This window comes from Haliaeetus leucocephalus, unplaced genomic scaffold (assembly GCF_000737465.1).
Source record: "Haliaeetus leucocephalus isolate CR32 unplaced genomic scaffold, Haliaeetus_leucocephalus-4.0 Scaffold251, whole genome shotgun sequence".
In the NCBI taxonomy this organism is placed as follows: Eukaryota; Metazoa; Chordata; class Aves; order Accipitriformes; family Accipitridae; genus Haliaeetus; species Haliaeetus leucocephalus.
The window spans coordinates 11,116,909-11,139,287 of record NW_010972687.1 but is presented as its reverse complement, the minus strand read 5'-3'; positions in this window follow the sequence as shown (position 1 = coordinate 11,139,287).

The following is a 22,379-nucleotide window of genomic DNA, read 5'->3' as shown; positions in this document are numbered from 1 at the left end:
TTTTGGAAAAGAATTTTTTTTTTTTTTTTTTTTTTTTTTTTTGTGCATCCACCTCACACATACTCTTCCAGCATTGTAAAAGTGAATGCTTTGTTTATATAGAGATGTTCTGGATGACAGGTGCCACACAGATACTCACAGACAGGAAAAGAAAGGCAAGCCTAGAAGAAGGTCTTTATGCTCCATCCTGGGCTAAATTCAAGCAGTCTAAATCACACCAGCCTGCTCACAAGTTGCAGATGCTCCAGTTAACAGCAATAATGTAAGACCTGTCCCTGCAGGTCTTCTGTGAGGCAGCAGCAGAATCTCTGGGTTCTGAGAGCTTGAAATAATCTTCCAGTTTCTAGACTAAATATGATTTACCACACTTCTAATCTTCCTTGCCTTTCTTCTGTTTTGAATTCATATTTTTAAAGTATCGATCATCAGAACTGTACATTATACCAACAGGAGTCTCACTAGCATTTAATGCAACAACTTTAATTTCTTTTTTTCTACCAATGATTTACACATAGTAAGATCCACATTTTCCCCCAACAGTCTTTCACAATCGTCCGTTGATTGATTGTTACAGCAGAATTTTTCTTACTCCATCATTTCCAACAGATGAGCTCTTACCTAACAGAATTACTTGTTATTAGTTTCTAAGAACTTGCATCTTGTGTAACTGAATGCTAAAAGCCTAAACCAGATGTACCCAAATCTCATGTATTTAGGCCAGCAACAGCATGCAAAGGGAAACAGGCTCATTTTAACTAATCCTATGATCCTAGTCATGTACACATCTCAGTGTTGACTGACTACTTTTAAAGTATGCATCAAATTTTAACTATTCTTAAAGTGCTTTTTTGGGAATGATAGCCATCACAAAATACCGACTCAAAAAAACCCCAACCAATGACCCATTTAAATTCTGGGACTTATGAAAACATATCTTCTATTAAATAACTGAATCTAAATATTTAGGCTTTGTGTTAAGGCCCCTATCAATAGCAATGAACAGTATATATCAGTGTTCACATTAACATAGAGTTGTTTACATTTGCCACCAAAATTTTTACTGGAGACAAGAGTCCAGCAAGACAGTACTGATTTTACCGAGGCAGCAATGTTAGTGGGAACATAGCAACTCAATGAAAAACATGATAAGCTCTGACATATGCACCACGCATTTCACAAATGAGTCATCCAAACCAGCCAACTCTAAAGTAGGAATAGGCTAAAAAAGAGAAAGAAAAGGGTGTAGCCAAATAAAACAACTAGAAAAACTTTTGCCCAATTACTACTGAAGTTCTCTGCCAATAAACAAATAAATACTACTTTTAAAGATTTCCTTTTTTTCATGAGACTGTGTGCTGAAATGCAGAGAGATATTTCCATTCCATGTCAGAAGCAGTTAGCATAATGATGTGTGAGAGAAGCACTGTAAATCTCCATTTAAGTAAATCAAAGAAATAATGAATAGGTGAATGTAAGAGTGCAGGATATTACAATGATATGATATGATATGATATATTTTTTAAGTAAAGCTTCCCTTATTATTTTTCTAGCTTTTACAATTATTTGGTTTTATAGAAGTCAAAAGTTTTCAGAAGGAAGGAAAAAAAAACCAAACAAAAAAGTGTGGAAAAGCACAGCATCAATTCCCACTGGATTTTGACCTGTGCCTTAGAATTAACAGCAACTTATCTAGAAGAAACAGGAGGAGGTCATTAATTTATTGTTATTATCCTAATCCAGAGTGGGGGGAAGAATCAGACAAGCTTATGGTCATGCAAACCAACCAACCTGTTTTCAGGTCTGTTTTCACACTGAAGAAATAGTTTCTGTGCCCCAAATCTTACAAGCTTTAAAATAATTCTGTCCCTCCAAAGACAATAATAGAGAAAACTTCTCAGGGCAAACCCTTCCATTTACTATCTTTAAGAAAACCTGTCTATATAATACTTCTGTGGTATTAAATCACCTAATTTAAAGTTGCAAGGTGACCATCAATCTGTAGCTGAAGTGAACACTGTTCCACATGAGGACATTTATGGAAAATATGAGACAAGAAACAGAAAAATTATTCTGACTGTGTCATGGAAGTTACCAAGGTATTCCTACCCAGGTATACTTAATGAACTCAAGTGAACTTAAGGGTTATGAACAAGCTTGTGAATAGCAGAAATAGAAAGGACAATCACTTTGGCACATCATGTCATTACACTTTGTCTATGTAGCACGGTCTCAGCTCCTGAGCACTTTCTTTTTTCAATATGACTGAGAACCTGCCCTGTTCTTTTCTGTCCATCATTGCTCATTCTGTCATGTTTTCTGAAATGCCACTGAGATATTTCTCCTGAGGGAAGGAGCATAAAAGCTGTACTTTTGACAGCAGAACTGCTGGGGTAACCCTACAATGTGTCATTAGGAAGTCATCCACTTGAAATTGAAAAAAGCAAATAGCTCCAGCTAAGCTTGTGTGGTAACATAACATAGTCCTGCTTCACCATCTAGAGAAAACATCACTACCCTGACCTGCAGATAAATGCCACTGTGTACACTTGCTATGCTGACTTTATCAGGAACACTGAACATCTTGCTGCCATAAAAAGAAACTAGTCTTTAAAGTGATAAAGAACGAATAAGTTACTGAATTACTGGAACAATAAACATATTGTATTAACAAAATAGTTCAACTATATTTAAACTTAACATAATCAAATACTCTATATTATTTTATCCCATATGAAATTCATTAGCTTCAGGTTTATTTTTGTTTGCTGTTGATTTTACATCCTTTTCCAAGCTATATGTTGCCTTCAGGTTTGATAAGAATGAGAACACATTCCTTTTGCATACATTAGAAATCTGTCAGAGGGCTCCATTTTAGCTGGAATGAATAAAATCCTGTTCTTGTACACTAGGCTACATTTCTTCATCAAAAACCTTTCACTGAGTTATGGAAGGGGGGAAATGGTTGCTGAAAGTGAACATGCTATTTCCTTTCTTCCTTTTATAGTAACTGCTGCTTTATTCTTTGCTGTTATACAGTATTAAGGTTGTGAAACAGACATGTTTTATGTAGTAGCTACTCTGCAAGGAATAGCATTTCTACTGTTCTGCTTTACACTGGATGAAATACCAAGGAATGACATTTTAAGCAGCCCAAGTGGTGAAATAGCTGTTGTCTTTAACTTGAGTGGTTGGGAAAACTTGCAATCATAGTGATACAAGATCTCCAGCTAACAAACTGTTTCTCATTAGATAAAAAAAAAAAGAAGATCTTTTTTACTAATTCTTAACCAGACTAAATAATTGCCTGAAATATCAGTTTTGTTGTATTCTGGATGTCTAACAAAGCCAGTGCCAGCTTCAGAAGTTCTGTCCCATTTTTACTGTTTCACTTCATTATTAGTTCAGAATTAGGTTGCTGGTGTCCTTTTGCTAGAAGACTCATCTAGATTTCAGAAGTTTTATAAGGATACATATTATAAAAGGGGAACACTGGGCTCAATGTTTTGCATAATTTTCATTTGCAAAATGACATCTTTTTCTGCTCTCTTCAATTACGTCAGGTGACTGAGGGTTTTTTGCAGCTTAGTAACTATTTCATAAAAAATGTTTCTACACAGTAAGCTTTTACAAAGAACTAAAGTAAGAAAACCCCATAATTCTGAAGTTAATGCATACCACTGAAATTAAAGGTTTCTACAAAGCTCTTTCTCCCCATGTTGGGGCAGTGCACAGTGTCCTTTCTTGAGGAGACACCCACTCTCGTTGCAAGACTCTCCTAGATCTTGGGGTAATGCCCCAGCTGCGCTACTTGGAGCTTCCCACAGCACTGGCAGGAAAATTGCTGGGTGGACTCTGTTGCAAGACCTCCTCCGAAACCCCTCCTCCTAAACCTTGTCTGCCTCTACTTTTTTCCCCACTCTCTCCCTTCCCCTTTTGTAGAGCATGCATGCCCCCTGACCTGTGGCCATATGTTTAAAAAATGTCCCCGTGCTTCCTTGCAGTACCTAAGGCCCTGGTGCTCTGTACTTCACAAAACAAGGATAGGATATTTCTCTTCTCAGAGTGCTATTTATTAATTAAACTGGAAGAAAGTATTCAACTTCTTCCTCTGTTGCAAGAAAAAAGAAAAAAAAAAGGCAACATGTGAAAAGAAGAAAGTGGAAGAGGAAAACTAGAAATATCAATAAATAGAAGAGATTTCTTTTGAAACATTTTGGATAGCAATTCACATAAATATCTGGTATAAAAGCAATGAAAATTACCTAAAATAAAATAAAAAGTTAATACTTTCTCTTCTTATGCTTCCCTCTGCTATCACACTCTGTGGTACCTTGTTTCAGTATCAGTCTTCACAATTAATTACCGTTTACAAACGTGAGTGAACTCAGAAGATGTAGCAAAGCTGGGTACTCTTTTATAAAAGAACTACTAAAAATTGCATACTAGGAGATACAAGCCTAGGAAAATTCATTAAAAATAAATAAAACATCTCCTGCTGAGCAGATGCAAAGCTTTTAGAGCAGAATTATGAAAAATAATCATCCATCCTAATTAATTTCAGTCTTAGTTTTTGTATTTTTAAAGACTTTCACAAATTAATACATCTTTCTGGCTGAAGCCTTCTAGCTATTTTCCTTCCTTATACTGCAAGATTAAAATACTATACAAATCTTAATGATTTTTTTTTTGCTCTAGAAAGAACAGAGAGTGTAGACATATGGCATCCTCACAGAAATGCTAGCTTTGAGGTAGAGTACTTGTAGTTCTTTCATGCTACTTTTCCTTTTAATTTGAGTAGCACTGATACTTCATAAGAAAAGCACCCTAAATGTGATGATAATAGCAGGATTCAATGTATACTGCTGACAGTTTTGCCTAGTTTAGAGATAATGAGGACAAGGATAATTTTTCCTTAGAATGGAATTTCTGGTGTTGTATTTTTGAGATAGACGTTTGCTAACTGTTGGTAACAATACGTGTAGGTACAAAACTACCTTATGAAAATAAAGATATACCATGATCAAAGAGATATGTACTTATGAGCTACCAGATACAATTGATTTATAGCTGAATACAGTTTAATTACATAGTATAGCAATATAACATTATAGTATTGAAATGTACTTTTTATTTCAATTTCTTTATGGTTTTAATAAAATTAAATTAAAACTATTGCCACCGGTCCTGGAATCCTTATTCTATTTGCATTTGGAGTTGGGCTAAGCTGTGACTGTTTTGCATCAAAGATGAAAAAAGGATAGAAAAAAAAATATTATCTTGTAGCATATTTTAATTTCAAGAGTGAATCATTTGATAAGAAACTGTTCTGAAACAATTAGTTATGAATCACCACTCACTAGTACACTAGTGTACTCTCTTCAACTCTTTGTCTATTTGTCATTGTAGAGTAAGCTCAGAAATTATATCTGCATGTATCAGAAGACTTTTATTTGTGGATATTAAATTATTTTTCTTAATTACAGTGGTCCGAATTGGAAACCCTTTAGAAGCTGGGCTTCCCATCAAGTCTGACTGTTCCTTGACATATCTTGTTTGTAAGTAACTGAAACACTTCAGAGGACTTTGTTGGGGTTTTTATTTTTTTTTAGCTTACTAATTAAATACCTCTGACTGAGATGGGTGAGCACTGGGGAAATACAAGCATTTCCACAAAATACAAGCTGCAGTTTTATCTGCAAATGCCATGCCTCTCACTTTCTAGATGTCTCCCTTCTGTCAAAGGAATAAGTTTATGTCTGTCTGAATGTTTAGGAAAGGGACCTTTCCATGTAAGTGGGCCTCCTGGCATTAAAAAAGCATCTGTGCATGCTCAGGGCAGTATGTCATTCTGCAATGAGCTGACATGCCCGGCCCCAGGGGCCAGAGAGGGTGGATCAGGGCCAAACCCCTTAGAGCATCTGGCAAAGTGGTTTGAACAGGGGAAGATGGCAAAAATGCCTTCGTCACACAAAATGCCTCTCCAGCCCGTCCAACAACTCGGATGGGTCATGAGCAGAGGGAGCATATTCAAGCACTGGACTGTCACGGAATGGTTGGACTCATAGCCCAAAACCACACATTGGATTGAGTTTGATTGCAACCTAAAAGTTACCTTCAGTTTGGCTTTCTGGGCATATGGTTTCTTTGTCTGACTTATGGTGAAATCTCAGAACTCTTGAGATTCTGGATTCCCCCCAGAATTTACAATTACCTAATTCATGTCTACCAGCCTGGGAATTACTTTATATGAAGCTCCCTACATATCTCAGACTTTGACTGAGTTCTTTCATCACTCCAAGAACTCTTTTAGATTTGGTCCTATTGGGTCTTCCAGGAATGTCATGACCTCTCTTTTCTCCAAAAACTTCTGTCCTTCCAACAACTGCCTCTTAGAGACTTCAAGTTACCAAAATGCCTTCCCAGGTAAGCTGTGGCCAGGGCTCCTGGAAGAATCATCCTTGTCAGCTTGGTGACTTCCTTTAAACATACACTCATAGAGTCCCTTTCGGAGAGTGGTTGTCGAGAGAACAACCCCAACATGAACGCAAGTACAACATCCACACTATATGCCCACCTGCTGGGCACATTGTCCACTTTCCTGTTGTATACTGGAAATGACTGCAAAAGCTGAAGGTGAATTGACATTTCTAAGTTGTAACATTATTCAGAAAGAGAGAGAAAAAAAAAGACTCATTGAGACGATTCCCCTAGGCAATTAAGTAAGCTATTTTGCATATAAGCAATGCCAATTTAAATCATTGCCTATTGGGCTAATTTCATAATGGTATTTTCAAATGAGGTTTGAGGGTAGGCATGAAAATGCCAGGCATCTTGAAGGCAAACCCTCTCCCTGTGAATAAATGAGCTTTTTGTCCAGTGCACTAAATAAATCAGGTTGAAGATGCTGCAAGGCATTACACATTTTTCCTAGTTGTGCTTTGTGTTTTTCATTAAGGTATTTGGGTTGGTGGGATCAAAGAAACATTTCCTTAGTTCTGCTTCAAAGAAACACTGTAAAGTGTAAAACATGAAATGTGAACAGGCTTTTTTGTCTCCTCTTCCCCTGCAAATCCTTCTCTCTTTTTGCATGGGAAGCAGTGCTCTGAAAAGAGACTGTTTCTCAAGCTTTTATATTTAGTGACAGTGTATATACCCTTGTCATCTAACACTTCTAACAAGTCGTAAGTGCTGCCTTCAGGTTGACACAGTTAATTAGGCTTTCTGAGTTAAACAGTGCTACTCTGTCCCCCCCCAAACATTTAAGATCCAAAAAATATGATAAGGGATAAACCGGAACATGAAATCTGAAAAGGCCACATCAGAGAATAGTGGCACATAAAGTCACATCTCAGCTACAAATTCAAGCAGGATTAATTCATTGAAATCACAGCAGCCATACAGCGAAGTCATTATTGGAAGACTGGTTCTACCCAACTTTATCTTCCGTACAGATCAACTTTATGAATTTTTTTTTCTAAGTAAGTGCAACACAGCTCTGGTTAGGAAAATAATTTATAAAAGTCTGGTCATGCAGAGGGGTATGGGAATACAAAAGAGGCAGCATGGGCCTTTTGCTGTGTAAGGGAGGGTGAAGATTTCTCCTTAGCACGAGAAAGAGGTCTGACTGTTCTTCCTCACTCAAGTATTACATTGTTGTGGTTTAACCCCAGCTGGTAACTAAGCACCATGCATCCGCTCACTCACTGCCCCCCTATCCAGTGGGATGGGGGAGACAATTGGAAAAAAAAAGTAAAACTCATGGGTTGTGATAAGAAGAGTTTAACAGAACAGAAAGGAGTAAACTAATAATCATAATAATAACAATAATAAAATTACAATAATAATAATTAAAGGATTGGAATATACAAGTGATGCACAATGCAATTGTTCACCACCCGCTGACTGACACCATTACCCTATGACTCAGGTTCAAAAACAATCATATCTGAGATCTGAAAAAGTGTAGTTAACTTTTATTCCCTATTAATTTCAATTTTTTAAGCATCCCCAAATCTGGAATTTGGCCAGGCCCAGTAGGGAAATGCCGAAGTATCTCAATAGACTCTTCTCAAAACATCTCCAAAGTAAACAACTGGACAGACAAAAAAAAGCCTTTGCTTTCGTCTTACATGATACCCACCTTTTATGGGTCTGTGTACCTCTGCTAAATCTGTGAGCTCGTAAGAAGATTGGAGATGTGGCCTACCCCAGCTCTGAGCGCTGCTGCTTTACAATCAATTTGGGTAAAAGTCAGCACAAACATCCTTGCTTCTTCATTTGAAACTCATGACTGAGGTCAGCTTTACAGCTTGTGGCCAAATCTAATTGCCAGTGAATCACTGAACCTTTGCCTCTGTCCATGGTTTGAAACACAGGTCACATGTACCAGCAGTGTTTTCAAACACTGTGGAATGTCTTGTTAAAAAGTAACAAGGACTTCTGAAATCATAGCAAAATAGAAGCTCTTCACCATTAGCTTTATTTCAATAAAAGCACCCAGAGAACTCAGAAGTCCTAGCCACCTGGACAGCCCTTTATAGTTTTGCAAGTAGGTGGTTAGGCAGATTTTGTCAGTGGTGTAAGATTTTGGCATATCTTGAAAGCACAACCAGCAGCACCTTGAACACAGGGCTTACACTCAGTTAGTGGCAGTCTTTCCCAAGTCATTGAACCTAGATCTGGTCCCATTGCAGACAACAGACCTACAATACTCATTGGGTTGTGGCATTAGTATCTGCTAGGAGGAATAAAAAATTAATGCATAGACAGCATGCTTCTGTTGCATGAAAACTCTGAAATTGGAGACTTGACAAATTTTAACTTTTAGTACACGTTAGCATGAGAGGAAAAAAAGAAAGCTTTGCAAGGTGCTGTAAAACAACATCAGTAGCAATATATGTTTTCTAAATAGTCTCTCTGAAAAAAAGTAGTAGTCAAGAAAGGAGACTATTAGAAGTTTGTTCTTGTAATGAACTACAATACAGGATCAGTTAACATTTCACTAAAGAGGAATGAGTGAATGAAGCTTAGTTTATGGTTACACTTACTTATGCATACACAGAAACCAGTGTTTTCCCTAATATTCACAAAAGGTTTAAAAAGTCCAATCCTTTCTTCCAAGTATGTCTATTTTACCAATAGAATAAACAATATTTTTAATGCAAGCAACAATGTTGCTAAATTATCACAAATTAGACTAAATAGACAAGATTGTACCACTATCACTATTGTATCATTACTGTATTGTGCTGCTATGTCTAACTTAGTGTTTAACACATTTTGTAAGTAATGGTTAAATGTGCATAGACAATAATCTTTAAAAAAATACAGATATTCTTTTCAGATAATAGGAAATATCAATCTCCTTGGGAGAAGATGATCTTACCCTTTGAAAAAGTATTATCCAAAGATCTTCTTCCCTCCTAAGAGACTATGCTCACAACTTTATGGGTGTACGATTTTTGCATGAGGTAGGGAAGCAAAATTAAATGATCAGACTGACTACAAAGTGTGCAGGTTTTTCATCCCCAAATGAAAAGACATAGCCATTTTTTTCATGTAATGTTTTGTCCTTTAGAGTATATTGATGTGCACGCAATTCAAACTGCTTCTAAAAGTTCACGTGTTCTGTGGAGGAGGAGATCACACAATCCTTTGCCATATTTTCACCACAAAGGTTGTCATCAAATTTCTGTAATGACAGGTAAGCTTTTCTTTCTCAGTCTTTCACAAAATCCTGCTCTTTAAAAACGAAAACCAGTTTTGCCATCGACTGATCTACTTGAGATGCAACCATGTATAAAACTTCAGCCATACATTAATTTGTTCATTCTTGTCTGCTAAAACAAAGGACTCTCTTTTTTTGTTCTGTTTATCCTATATTTACTGAATTGATGGTTATAGTAAGACAACCACAAAGTGCAAATCAAGATTTTTCTTTTGCTAAGATTGTTTGCTGACTCATTAAAACAGTCAATAAAAGCATCAAATAATGACAAATATCATAAGACAAAATATGTGTCATGACAACAAAAGTTTTTAGTAGGTGGTGTACCTCACCGTTTCTATCTGTGGTACTCTCAGAAACAAGATCAGTCAGACCACTTGAACCAAAGCTCTTGCTAAATCCTCCCCCAGAAGGATCATCTTCCTCTCATGAAGCCTCAGATTTCACACTAGACACAGAATGAGATCTCAAAGGATAATGTGGGGATGCAGAAGATCACCTCTGATCCTACTGACTATTCCCATGTATCAGATTTGTCAGATCTGGTATGACCTCAATTCTGCTAGGACACCAGCAGCTTAGGACACCAGAAACTCTGTAACTTGAGGATGCCTATTGCTAGACAAAAGAAGAAATTGACCTTAACCCGGGTGCTTTACTGAAAGCTTCTGTTTCATCTTTCCTGTTTACTTTTTCTCCCCTCCGATTAAATCTCCAGTGCCTCAGGATTAACTGATTAGTGAAGATCCATGCATGAAGACATATCTGTGGCTCTGACCTTTCTTTAAATTTTGCACTGTGTATAAGAAAAACCAAAAACACAGACAAAAATTACTCAGACTTTAAAAAAACTAGCATGACAGAGCACTTTCCAAATTCTCTTTTCCATGGAAAAGACCATTACAAAGATTTCAGAGACATACGTGGACCTGTTTTTCTAAAAGAAATAAAAGAAAGGTCCAGAAAGCTTAGGGTAGATACACACACACAAGACGTGTCTCTTTAAAGGAAACATATGGAAAACTATCTTTTTCTTTTCCATAAAAATCTGTTTAATCTAACCTGTGGTAAAACCAGTAAATATTATAAATATATTATCTTCCAATGACTTTTGAATGCAGTCATATGCTTTATCTCCTGCTTTAGGAGTATCAGGTCCAACTCAAGTTGTGGAACCACGAGTGTCACAGTGTGTGTGACCTACAGCAGTACACCACCACTTCCATACATCATCCACTTCTGTTACACAATATAACCACGGCATTCTTGTCTGAGCCCAACACTTGACAGTATTTGCTAAGCTCATTTGTGCTAGTCTTTCTATACTCCTACCTGAAACACAGAAGCTGTCTTCTTTACTAAAGTTTACAGTGAGATTAGTAAATGGAGTAATTTTCATTGAGGGGTTTTGTGTTGTTCGTGTATGATTAATCATACACAAGAGTAATTTGGAAATATAGGAGTTTCCACTCTTCATTTGGAAATGGAATGCACAGTCTTCAGTACATACTTTGTCTATTATACATTTTCAGGACAGGAATATTTAATTAAAATATACATAGTAGATAGAAACCCTATTCTCAGTGACATAAGATCTGCCCATATTTTTAAGGCTGTACATAAAAAAGTACTTGCATAAAATTAAGGTAGCTTACGTTGCTACCTTAATTTCACTTGCACTCAAACCAATTTTAACTGTATATTCACAAACATCACATTTAAACCTCTGATAATCATTGCATTAAATGCATCTACTAATATGAGATGGATTTTAAAACCTGATTTTATTTGGAATAGAAACAAGCATTTTGAACTTATTCTAAGGTAAAAATTCTGCAAAAATGTAGCTGTGTCAGCTAAAACATTTCATTTCAATAAAATTTGATTTGACACTGTTTCATACTGTTAGGAAATTTCCACCTCCTTCTTAGGTACTATTATGGCAATATTGCAGCATTGTCCTTTCACAAAAGCTTTACATATCAGCAAAATTTGGTTAAAGAATAAATCTTCTGAAGCTTCTCAGATTGAGCTCCAACATTCTTCAGTCTACAGACTTAGCTTTTCTACCACTCTTTGTAATCAATTTCCTTTCACAGATGATACTGAAAGAGGCCATGAACTCCACAGGAGAAAGATTATGGAAAGAAGTAGAAGGGGAAGGACTGATTCCAGCAGAACTGGAAAAAAAATGGTTTGTCATAGCAAGCATGAATATTTTGTGAAGGAAGGAACTGACTTAAGTGGAAATAGTTACGTGCAGAATTTTAAGTTTAAAATAAGTTTCTCCAAAAGAACATGCCCACATCTTTTCATGTTTGGAAAGACTTTTCAAGCACAAGCTTAGGTTATGTCAAAACTCTGAAACTGAAATTATAATGAGAATACCCTTAGGTTTTCCCGTGGTTATTTCAACATAGGTGCTTTGGGCAAACAGTAGCAGTGAAGACATGATGCAGAGAACTCAGCATAAGCTAGCTAACTATACACATGTCCAGGGTCTGTTGCAGGGTGAAGGCTTTCACCACTATGCTGCCCAACCTAGTTAAATTAAATCTAACATGTACACCTGTCTGTTACAGTCATAACTTCAGTAGCAGCATAGACCATAGTAGCAGCATTAAAGACATTTAATCATCAAATATGCCTTTTTTTTTTTTTTTTTTTTTACTAAACAGGTAATGAAATACAATTATTTACTCCTAAATTATTTTTATATCAGATGTACCTGTATGCAGTTCACCAATCATTTAGGCATCCATGGGAAGCAGAAATTTGTGTCCAGCCACTTCTAAGCACATAGCAAGGAAGAAGCTGGATCTTTTTGCTGAAGGAGCCCTAGACATCTCCATCAACAATGAAGTGCAATTAAAATCATTAAAAGTGCTAGAAATGTTCTATATTTAAAGAATTAAATTTTAATTAATTTCTAATATAACTGAAGTAATACAATTTAATTAAAATTTAGACACATTTAAAATTTAAGTGTAAAAGAGCTTTAGATCTTGGACTTACTGAGTGTTCTATTTGTACTTTTTTTTTAAGTTAGTAACCTTTATAGAGATAGTGTAAAGGCCATGTTAAATTTAGTGAAAATACATTATAGGTGTATGTTAGTTAGCAAGCATTTAATAAAAACTGATTAGCATGGGTGAAATATCTACCAGTATTAAAGAGAATTTTGGTTCAAGAGTGGTTGCATGTTCACTATGTACCCATGTGCAACTTACTTAAACAACGTAGGTCCCTCAGAAATGCAGTTTGACGATTCTGAAATTCAGAACATATTCATACAAAAAAAGAAAGAACTAATTCTTACATTGAATTTCTTATTTCCACCTTTACACTGAAAAGAATGTTTGAAAGTCAAACTAGGTCTGACATACAGCTATAGACCATAGGAACTTTATTTTTTGGATTTCGGCTGTACCTCTGAATCTGTGTGGCATGCTGGTCCCTACTGTGCAGGCTCAGCATCCTCCTTCATAGTCTGTTTTGGTTGCTGATGAGATTTGACTAGAAACTTACTGGTTTCTCACAGGTCAAAGTCAGATACTACATGTCTGTAATTAATTTCGATTAGTTCATGTTTGAAAGAGGTGGAAGGAAGAAAAGTATTCTTTACCAAAGGCAGCTGAGGCCAAACATCCTAGACAATACCAGGATGCCCCTGGGAAAGGAAGATGGAAATGGCATCTAGCAAAGGGTTGTAACTAAAGCAAGTAGCAGCTTCCATGTGAGAGGCTGGACAGATGCTACTGAGTTCTTGTCCTTGCTTTTATTTATACAGAAGAAGTAATGCCTCCCTGAGACCTCACAGGACTGGATGGTTAAGTCCTAGGATTAGGCATTTGTCCCCAGACCTGTTATTTGTGGTGGACTATACAGCAGCATCCTCGGAACTGAGTTTTGAGCAATGTTATTTTCTTTTGTTAGCATAAGCCGAAGTGCAGGTTTTAAAACCTGGTCCCTCAGAAAAATATGTAAACACATTCAGGCAGTAACGAAGTGGAAACCCTTTAGTGGTACTAAATTTCTAACACAGAAAATGAACCAATTAGCTGAATATAACCACTGAGCTGAACGCAGCTGTTTAGAAACACCTTCATTTTCTTCTATTTGTCTTTCTTCCTGAGGACATCACTTATGTCTTATACACTATGAAACTAGGTAGAAATGTAAGCTTTTCTTTGTAATACATAGCCACTACCTTCTGAAAGGTACAGTCTTTCACTTGAAAGGCCTTTTTGTCACCACTTGCAATATCTAATAGCTGGCATTTTGTATAGATCACCAACATCAGCTTCTTGAGGTTGCATATTCAAATCAATCCTTTTCAGTTTAAGCTCCCTCCATTGGCTGAATTCCTCTGAATAAGCCTTAAATAATTGGATTCTGCAGGGATTATTCATTCTATTTGTCATTAAATTGAAAAGAGGAAGTAGATATATTTGTTGTGCTCCTTGGAAATATAGGCAAGGATATTATTGGTTGTGGAAAATAATGCCAAGCAAAATGTAAAGAAGCCATTAACAAAACAAGATATAATGTTAACCCAAGTGCAACCCAAACCCAGCATCTGTTCAATTTTATGAAATTTTTAAATCTGAGAACTCACTTTTTTTACATACATACAGTGTTCAGTAAAATTGCTTTTGACACTGCATCAACCTCTATAGTCCTTGCATTAATAAATGACTAAATAAGGAGTATATGCCTTATTTTCTGTATATTCCTTATTTCTGTAGCTGAGATGTTAGTAAGCAAGAAATGTGGTAATTGGGCTAGAGGCTAGCAATTTGTCCAGGATCACTCAGGAACTCAGAGCAAGGAACTAAACTTCTAGCTCTGCAGCCTCAGCCTAACTTTCAGACAACAAAACCATCCCAACTCTAAAAACATCGGATACGCCGAAATGTATTACTTAGGTAACACAAACCAGAGTGAAAGGCATGAATTTTACAGGGAAAAAAAACCCAAACAAACAAACCGATAGTTGTGTGACTTTTATCTCAGCTTGTCAATCCGGCAAAACCAGCTTGCCTTCATCTGGCAATATGCTGGTCTGTCAAAGTTTTTTTCTTTTTTTCTCTTCCTTTTAAAGATGTGAGACTGCATTGCTATAAAATATGATTATGTTTTTAGTGATGCATTCTGAAATTCATACTTATGAAGAAAATAAGAAAGGATGTGCTTTATGTTTATTGTGTTTCTGTACTATAAATAGAAACATTTTTCTTTAAATGTATAATAATTTGAAACCACACCTATTAACATCCACTCTTACAACTTAAATTTTTTGAAAGTAAGCACAAGAAGGTCTTTGCTAAAAAATAAACAAAACAAACTGCTACACAAAGTTATTTTATAAATAGTACACTTAAAGAAAAATCAGTCTGCAGGAATATGGCACTAACATGATTACACTTGCAGAAACACTAAATGACATGTGCAATCTACTTTTCATATCCACATATTCTGTTTATTTTCTGCTGTTTTCAAGCACAACATGCTTCTCATGCTTGGAAATCTCATAGGTCTTGCTGCTCAGAATTTAACAAGAGCTATTCTCAGCTGCTTGAATACAAATGAAAGAGACATTAGATAAGATGCTTAAATAACAACTAGAGCAGAGGCTGGAAATCAGGTCTCCTTTCTTCCGAGTCAGTCTCTCATCACTAGGCAAGATAATTATGCTCAGTCCTATTTTTGTTCTCTGACCACAGGCTATTTAGCAGTTATATGCAACTTGGAAAGGATACCAGTGCAAGAATAACCTCTAACTTGTTGATGCAGACATTTCCCTGTGGAGAGGAAGACGATGCTCAAGCCCCCTCAGGCTGAAGGGTGAGCTGGCCATAGGACTCTCACACCCTGGGTGAGCCTTCTAGTTACTGAATTTTTGAAGAAAAGAGGAACCAGGCATGGAAATCATATGGGAGGAATAAGTATTGGCACCGTCTCCTGTCACATTCAACGTGGTACTTGGTTTATGTCTGCTCCTCTATTGTCACAGACAAATACCTGTGGATTTGATAAAGTTAAAAAGCAAGGCAGGTGCTTAGGCATTCAGAAGTATCAGGATTGGGATACTCTGGGCAGTCTTAGAACTTCACTGTAAATAATAGATTTGTTTTAATCCCTAGGAAGCTGAAGTCCTGTTTCTGACCATTTCCAGAATGGTACCACATGGGTTTCCACATTCCTTATTCTATAGTGACTTTAGTTCTGGGAAGAATAGAGCAGTCATGGGACAGGCACCTAGGGAAGAGAACAGTGACAGTATTTGGTTTTAAGGCCTCTAGTTCTTATGGTCTTAATTCAAGCTCTTTGTATAGTAAGTGAATTCTCAAGAGAGTGATTCAGGTTATCCAAGTTGGCTACTTACAGCGAGACATTGTGAATATCCACTCTGAAGTGAGAAGTAGGCAGGAATTAGGTGTTTAATTATTTATAAGTTTGTAATCTTCAGCTGCCATCAGTAAATTAAGGTGTGTAAATAGCTGTATACTTCCTTCCTTGCCCTTTTCAAGAAGATCCCCAATATTGTAAAGGAAGAAAAGAGCGATAATTGCACTTCACTTCTGTTTAAAACCTTACTATCAAATCCGTGCTACAGAAGTACCTAAAAAAATGAACTCTTGCTAAAACTACTTCCCCTCAAATGCTTATTGTTACAGTCTATTAGAACAGAGTTGTTTCTCACTCAGCCTTTCCTAGGATAGCTCATGGCTGAAATACAGAATGGATTTCTGTAGAAAATTGCAAGACTGCTTTCATGATATTTGAAGAAAAGTTGAAGCAGTTTGAACTCCAAAACATCACTGAAGGATTTACTATTATGAACAATGTACTAGGTTTTCTTCAACTGTCAAGTGAAAATCATCTATCAATGCCAGGGATTTTTATGTCACAGGAAGCTAGTATCATTTCTTCAGAAAGCATTCCACCTATGTGGAATAGTGTATTGGATAATTTTTTATCATCTTTACTGAAGTAAAATCGATTTTTCAAAGGCTGTTAAGAGAAAAAACCACAACACCCCAAACCATATTTTCATTTATGACTGATGCAGAATGGAAGTTTGTACAATAAGGGGAATATATCCGAATCATGGGTATGTTTACCTCTCCAGAACTTTTGCTTAGTTCTAGTTTAAAAAGGCAGATTAAACATTTCTATATAAATTATAATGATCATTTCATGGTAAAGTTCATGCACAAGTTCAGTACAAGTAGAAAGCTAGTATGGATATCTAGTAATTTAAGCCAAAATTTGACTCGGTCAACTAGGATGCAGTCTAGCATTTAAATAACTGACCTAATTTTGAAATGAGCTGTATGCATGCAATATGCATAAAGTTTAGTGTTTTTATAAATAAGCCTTCTGTAAAGAATGTTTACTGTTATTAAGCATGCTTAAATTCTTTCTCAGATGAATTCAATACACTAGACTAAGCATAAAAATATTATGGAGAGACAAAAAAGTCAACTTCAGAAAAATGGGCAGCTCTGGAAAGTGGTGTCAGGCCAACACTGGGAGACCACTCAGGCCACTAAGGAAAAAAATTGGTGTCTAGGTCCTCTCAGTTTTCAGCAGTTGCATGAAAGCTTGAAATCCAGATCCCTGCCTGCATCCCTTCTGATTTATCATGCATCATCCAGGCTGGTTTCAGCCTAATAAAACCCTGTTGAAGGGTAATACCCATTTCCTTAAAAAAAAAGGCAATGGCCAGCTGGCGAGGACTATAAAGGTATAGCAACTTACAATTTTCTTCCTAGCTGTGCACAAATGTCTATCAGGAGCCAACATGTAAATCATACAGGCCTCCAGCCATAGGCCTTGAGACTGATGACTTTATGTTAGAAACTCCAGTTTCCAGAACGAGCACCAATCTATGTCCTGTGATTGCAGACATAACCATGCAAACATTATTTTCAGTTCCAAGTGCTACAATGAGGCCACCTAAGTCTCAAAACAGCTTGTAAATACGTCTATTTTTGAGATGAATCTTCTGCCCACACACACCATTACCTCCAGTGCTGCAGGTAGGGATATTGCACTGCCGGAAAAAAAATTTGGACTGGATTTACCCCAGTCACAGACACACACATATACAAGAACATGTAGACTACTGGGTATTTAGGGATCTTCTGCATGCTTATGCAGGGAGGAAAAGGGAGTATCTGTTGCAACTCCTAAAGTCCCTCTAAGAAGGAGGGTCCCTTTCTCTTTGTCCTGGGTAACAAAAGGATTGTAAAACCTTTCATCCCATTCTTTTCCTGAAAAATGCCTGCTCAGAAGCATAGACCCACAGAAAGTTAAATAAGAAGTCCAACTAAGATCACCTCAGAAAGTGGAGTATACAGACTTCTACTTATTTCATGGGAACAACTTCAAGAATCATTTCTTTCCAGGTATGGTATTAAATACAAAGGGAAAGTAAGGAAATTGCCAACAATAAGGAGGACCACAGTCTTTCCTCGACTGTTTTTCAGAGAAACCTGCTTTTGGGAAAAAGAACTATCCATCCTAAATTTCTGGTATAGCAAAAGAAAGTTGTTTTATATATTACCTTTGCTGGACTGTTGCTTACCTGGAATTCAGCCTACTGGCTACCCGGCACTTTTTCTGAGGTTTCCTACAAACATCTAGAATGATATTGGCAATATTTGAAGAGAAATAAAGTCTATAACATGGTATACTCAATGACCTGCCCATATGGCCCTCAGCATCATGAGGTGGGACCGGCACAGTGAGGGTCATATGGGCAGCTAACACCCTTTGCGGTTCTGGGGGTACTAATTTTCCAGAGACCTGCTATTGCTCCCAATGAAATCTTGATAAAAAGGCTCTCTTAGATTTAATCTGAGTGGAATCATGTCCCTGACCATTTCGCACTCCAGTGCTGCGCTGACAATCGACAGTATTTCTGGAGCACGACAAAGCTGTGATGTAATAGCTCAAGTCTGAGGTAATGGGTCCAGAAAAATTGGAGGAAACAAAGAAAGTGTCACAGAGAATGTGCTGTGAAATTAAATCATTAAATTGTATCCAGGAACATAAAAGGGAAAGAAGGGGGAAAGGAATATCAGTTAGTCTGGATTTTCAGAAGAAATACATTTCTGCCGCCTTCAGCCTGTGGAAGAGAACGCTGCATAAATATCCTTATAAAATTATTTCATATCAGAACATCACATCTACTCAAGTGCTACAGGCTGCTCTTTTACAGCTGCTAGTTATAAGCCTGTGGGACAACACAGCATTTTTGGACATTGTTTTGCTACAATAGTGTACCAGTAGCTATACTGCTCTCAGGATAGAAAACCTATCTATCTGTGCATAGATTACACAGATGTCCATGCATACAAATGGGAGAAAGATCTGATCTGCAGAGATGCAAAGTTAGTTTGTGGAAAGAAAATTCTCACCTCTGTGACTACTCCCCCCTCCCTGCACCCAAGAAGAAAAAAGTGTTTTCCGAGCTAGTCACAATGAGTTTAGTTTAATCTGTGCATATAGTAAATAACCATAATGACCTTGCACTCCACATGTGGGTGTTTTAAAGCAGTAAAATGACAGCACCAACAGCATTAATCCCTCTGGTAATTACAGTGATCAAAGAAACAGAGAAAAATTGCAGGTTTCAATGGGGGAAACTGTTGGTTAATTTGTTTACTCCCTGGGATGTATTGAGGGACTAATTAGCTAAATCACAGTGGTTTTTAAAGGTCTTTGTGTTTCCTAGAAAATAATTAGTTGTTTCATTAAAAAAAACAATGAGGCACTAGGTAGATGGTTGTATAACATCAGAAATGTACGGACATGTTGATTTCAGGCTCTTGGTTTACTTATTAATTTACTTTTAGATTATGTGACTTCCTGCATGTGCGTTCACATGATGATCATAAACAGCAGAGTGAAGGGAAGTCTGCAGCACTGCTCACTTTTCACTTGCTATCTCCCACTGCAACCTATTTTTTATCCAAAGGGTGCCAATACATCTGGAATTGCATTGGCTTCTGCTTACACTCTACTGCTGGTCTCTTCTCAAAGACCAGTTTTGCTCCCAGCTAATACCAGTATCCAAATCATGTGGCCCTTTCCCACTGCTAATTCTTGAATCACACATGGCAGTTGTTTTGGAAAATTTCAGAGGGCACAAGCCAAAAGCACACCAGTGCCACTGCAATTATTTATGGCAGTAAGCAAGCTTACTGCCCAAGTTCAGTGTCCAGAATTATGTTCAGAGAACTGGTCAGTTTGCTAATATTGATATAATTTAGGAGTTAGGTGCATTGAGTTCCTTCTATAGTTCATAGATACAGCTCTGTACCACCTACTAAGTCTCTGGCTACTAGAAGGTTTCATTGCTGGTTAATGTTGTTGTTATTAGCATTTTTAAATTTTGCATTTAGAGATGATTAGTGTTTTAGAAAATAGGAAAACAAATTTCAGTGAAGTGATGTTAAAGATGTAATCTGTGGAGTTTAATCTGCAGCTGGTGGATCTCTGCTCTCACAGAGGTGTGCTCAGTCCTGGTGAGGAGTGTAAAAATAGCTGCAAGGAACACACATGACATACATAAATAAAATATCAACACTTGATTGATATGAACAGTGTTAACCATAAATGAAAAGTGGTGCATGAGGTGAATGGGGTGGAGAAAGCTAGCATCTGGCTAGCCAAAAGAATGAAAAGGCATAATAAGTTTCATTACAGAGTGTGACTCAAACCCAGGACATAAAATACAGACATTAACACGTCTCAAAGATTAAAGAAAACTTGTATGGATCCCTGAAGAAGGCACAAATAGACTGATGCTAACAGTGAGAATAATTTTTTTCCTGTAGTTGTTGTTTGCATTTGGACTTGTTTCTTACTGAAAATGGTTTCTGACTAGGCGGTTGTTAAAGATAACTATGCTTCTTCATTATGTATGTAATGTTTGCTATATATGCAAAAAGAAATTTTGTGAAAAGGATCCACCATCACATGGAGGAAATACAGTGAAATTCCTATCAAGGTCCACAGTGAGAATAATTAATTATGTTCCTGAATTGGGGCAGTAAGAGGAAAGGTAAAGAACTCAGACATCTTTCTACTTTGCATTAAATATCTAAAAGAGGAAAAGAAAGCAAAAGTCTTAACCTGCTTGTTTTTTTTTTAACAGGTACAGGATATGGACAACCAATAACCAGAGTACAAAGAAGTCTGGATGGCTGAAAGGCCTCAGTTCTTCAAGACCAGCTCTGGTAGGTTAGGGGACTACTGCCTGACACTGCAAAAATGTATAAAAATGTGTTGAGTGGTCAACTGGAAGATACAAACAACACAGGGAAAAAAAGTGGAAGAATGTCATAAAAAAACCCCAAATTCTCAAGGGAAGCATTCAAGACATGCATATATCAATTTTATTATACCTCCTCATCTTCTCACCAAATAAGTAACAGTAGGCGGGTGGTAGAAATATCAGGGTACCCTGGGATAACATGAGTGTTCTTGATGATTTCAATTGACGCAACATTCACTTTGGTAAGCATTTCTACATCAGCTATCACATACAATACCCTTGAAACATTTCAGGCTATTCAGATCAGAATATACAATACAGTTTTTCACAGAACAGGAAAATAGTTCATAGAGTTACTTATAGAATAAGGCATCTTCTGAGAAAAGCACCCACTACTTCTCAAAATCAGATATACCAATATTAGATATAGATTGGTATTAGACCTACCAGTTAGATATCTTATTGCTCAGTACTTCATTACTCAAAAGTCAGCACTCTTTTCCTTACATCTTCTTCTCTTTCATATTCCCCTTTTTCCACCTTTTTTCCACCTCCAAGTGCATTTTTTTCCTAAGTACCTAGTCTCAGCTGTATGTGATTACCTTAGATATCAAGAAATGTAAGTGTGTTCCCGTGAAAATCTGGTCTAGGACCCTTAAACCTTTGTGAGATACTATCCACAAATAGTTCAGGTGTTCAGGTATTTCTGTCCCACCGTGAGTTTTGTTTACCTTGCCATTATGATGTGTAACTCACAGTGTTGAAACATCAGGGAGTGTTTGTTAATTTATTGCTGATACTGTGTTATGTACTAAAAAAAAAAAAAAAGCAAGCTTGCTGGCAGCCTTAGTGAGCTATTCATTACATCAGGAACAACATGCTGCATTACAGACCCTACAGCAGGGATTGCAAAACTCTGTAACTCCATTTGAGGGAGAGGGCATAGGGAATAGAAACTTGCTCAGAACAAAGCAAATTCCAGAAAAAAGGAAAAGGGGCTGGGGAATCTCAAGTGTGTCTTGGTCTATGTGAAGTTTTTAAGTTGTTTATTGAAAGCTGGTCCTACGAAGTGAATAATGCTGTCATTTCCCAATGAAATGCTGTGAAATGTCAGTTGATTTGGAATGTTCCTTAAAGTGATACAGCTGCTACAAATCCTGAAACAGGTGTCTGAATCAACTTTTTGAGAATTTGTAGTTCAAGGTACAGCGAGGTTCTGTTTAGGATGCAGCAACTTCTAAGACAAAAAGGGTAGTGGTCTAATTTCACAGCAGCAGATGGCAATGCAGGTGCGCGTAGGTATGTTGCTAATGTTGCTGGGTCATGTTGGAGGGCCTCTGCATAGGTTTGCCAGTGATG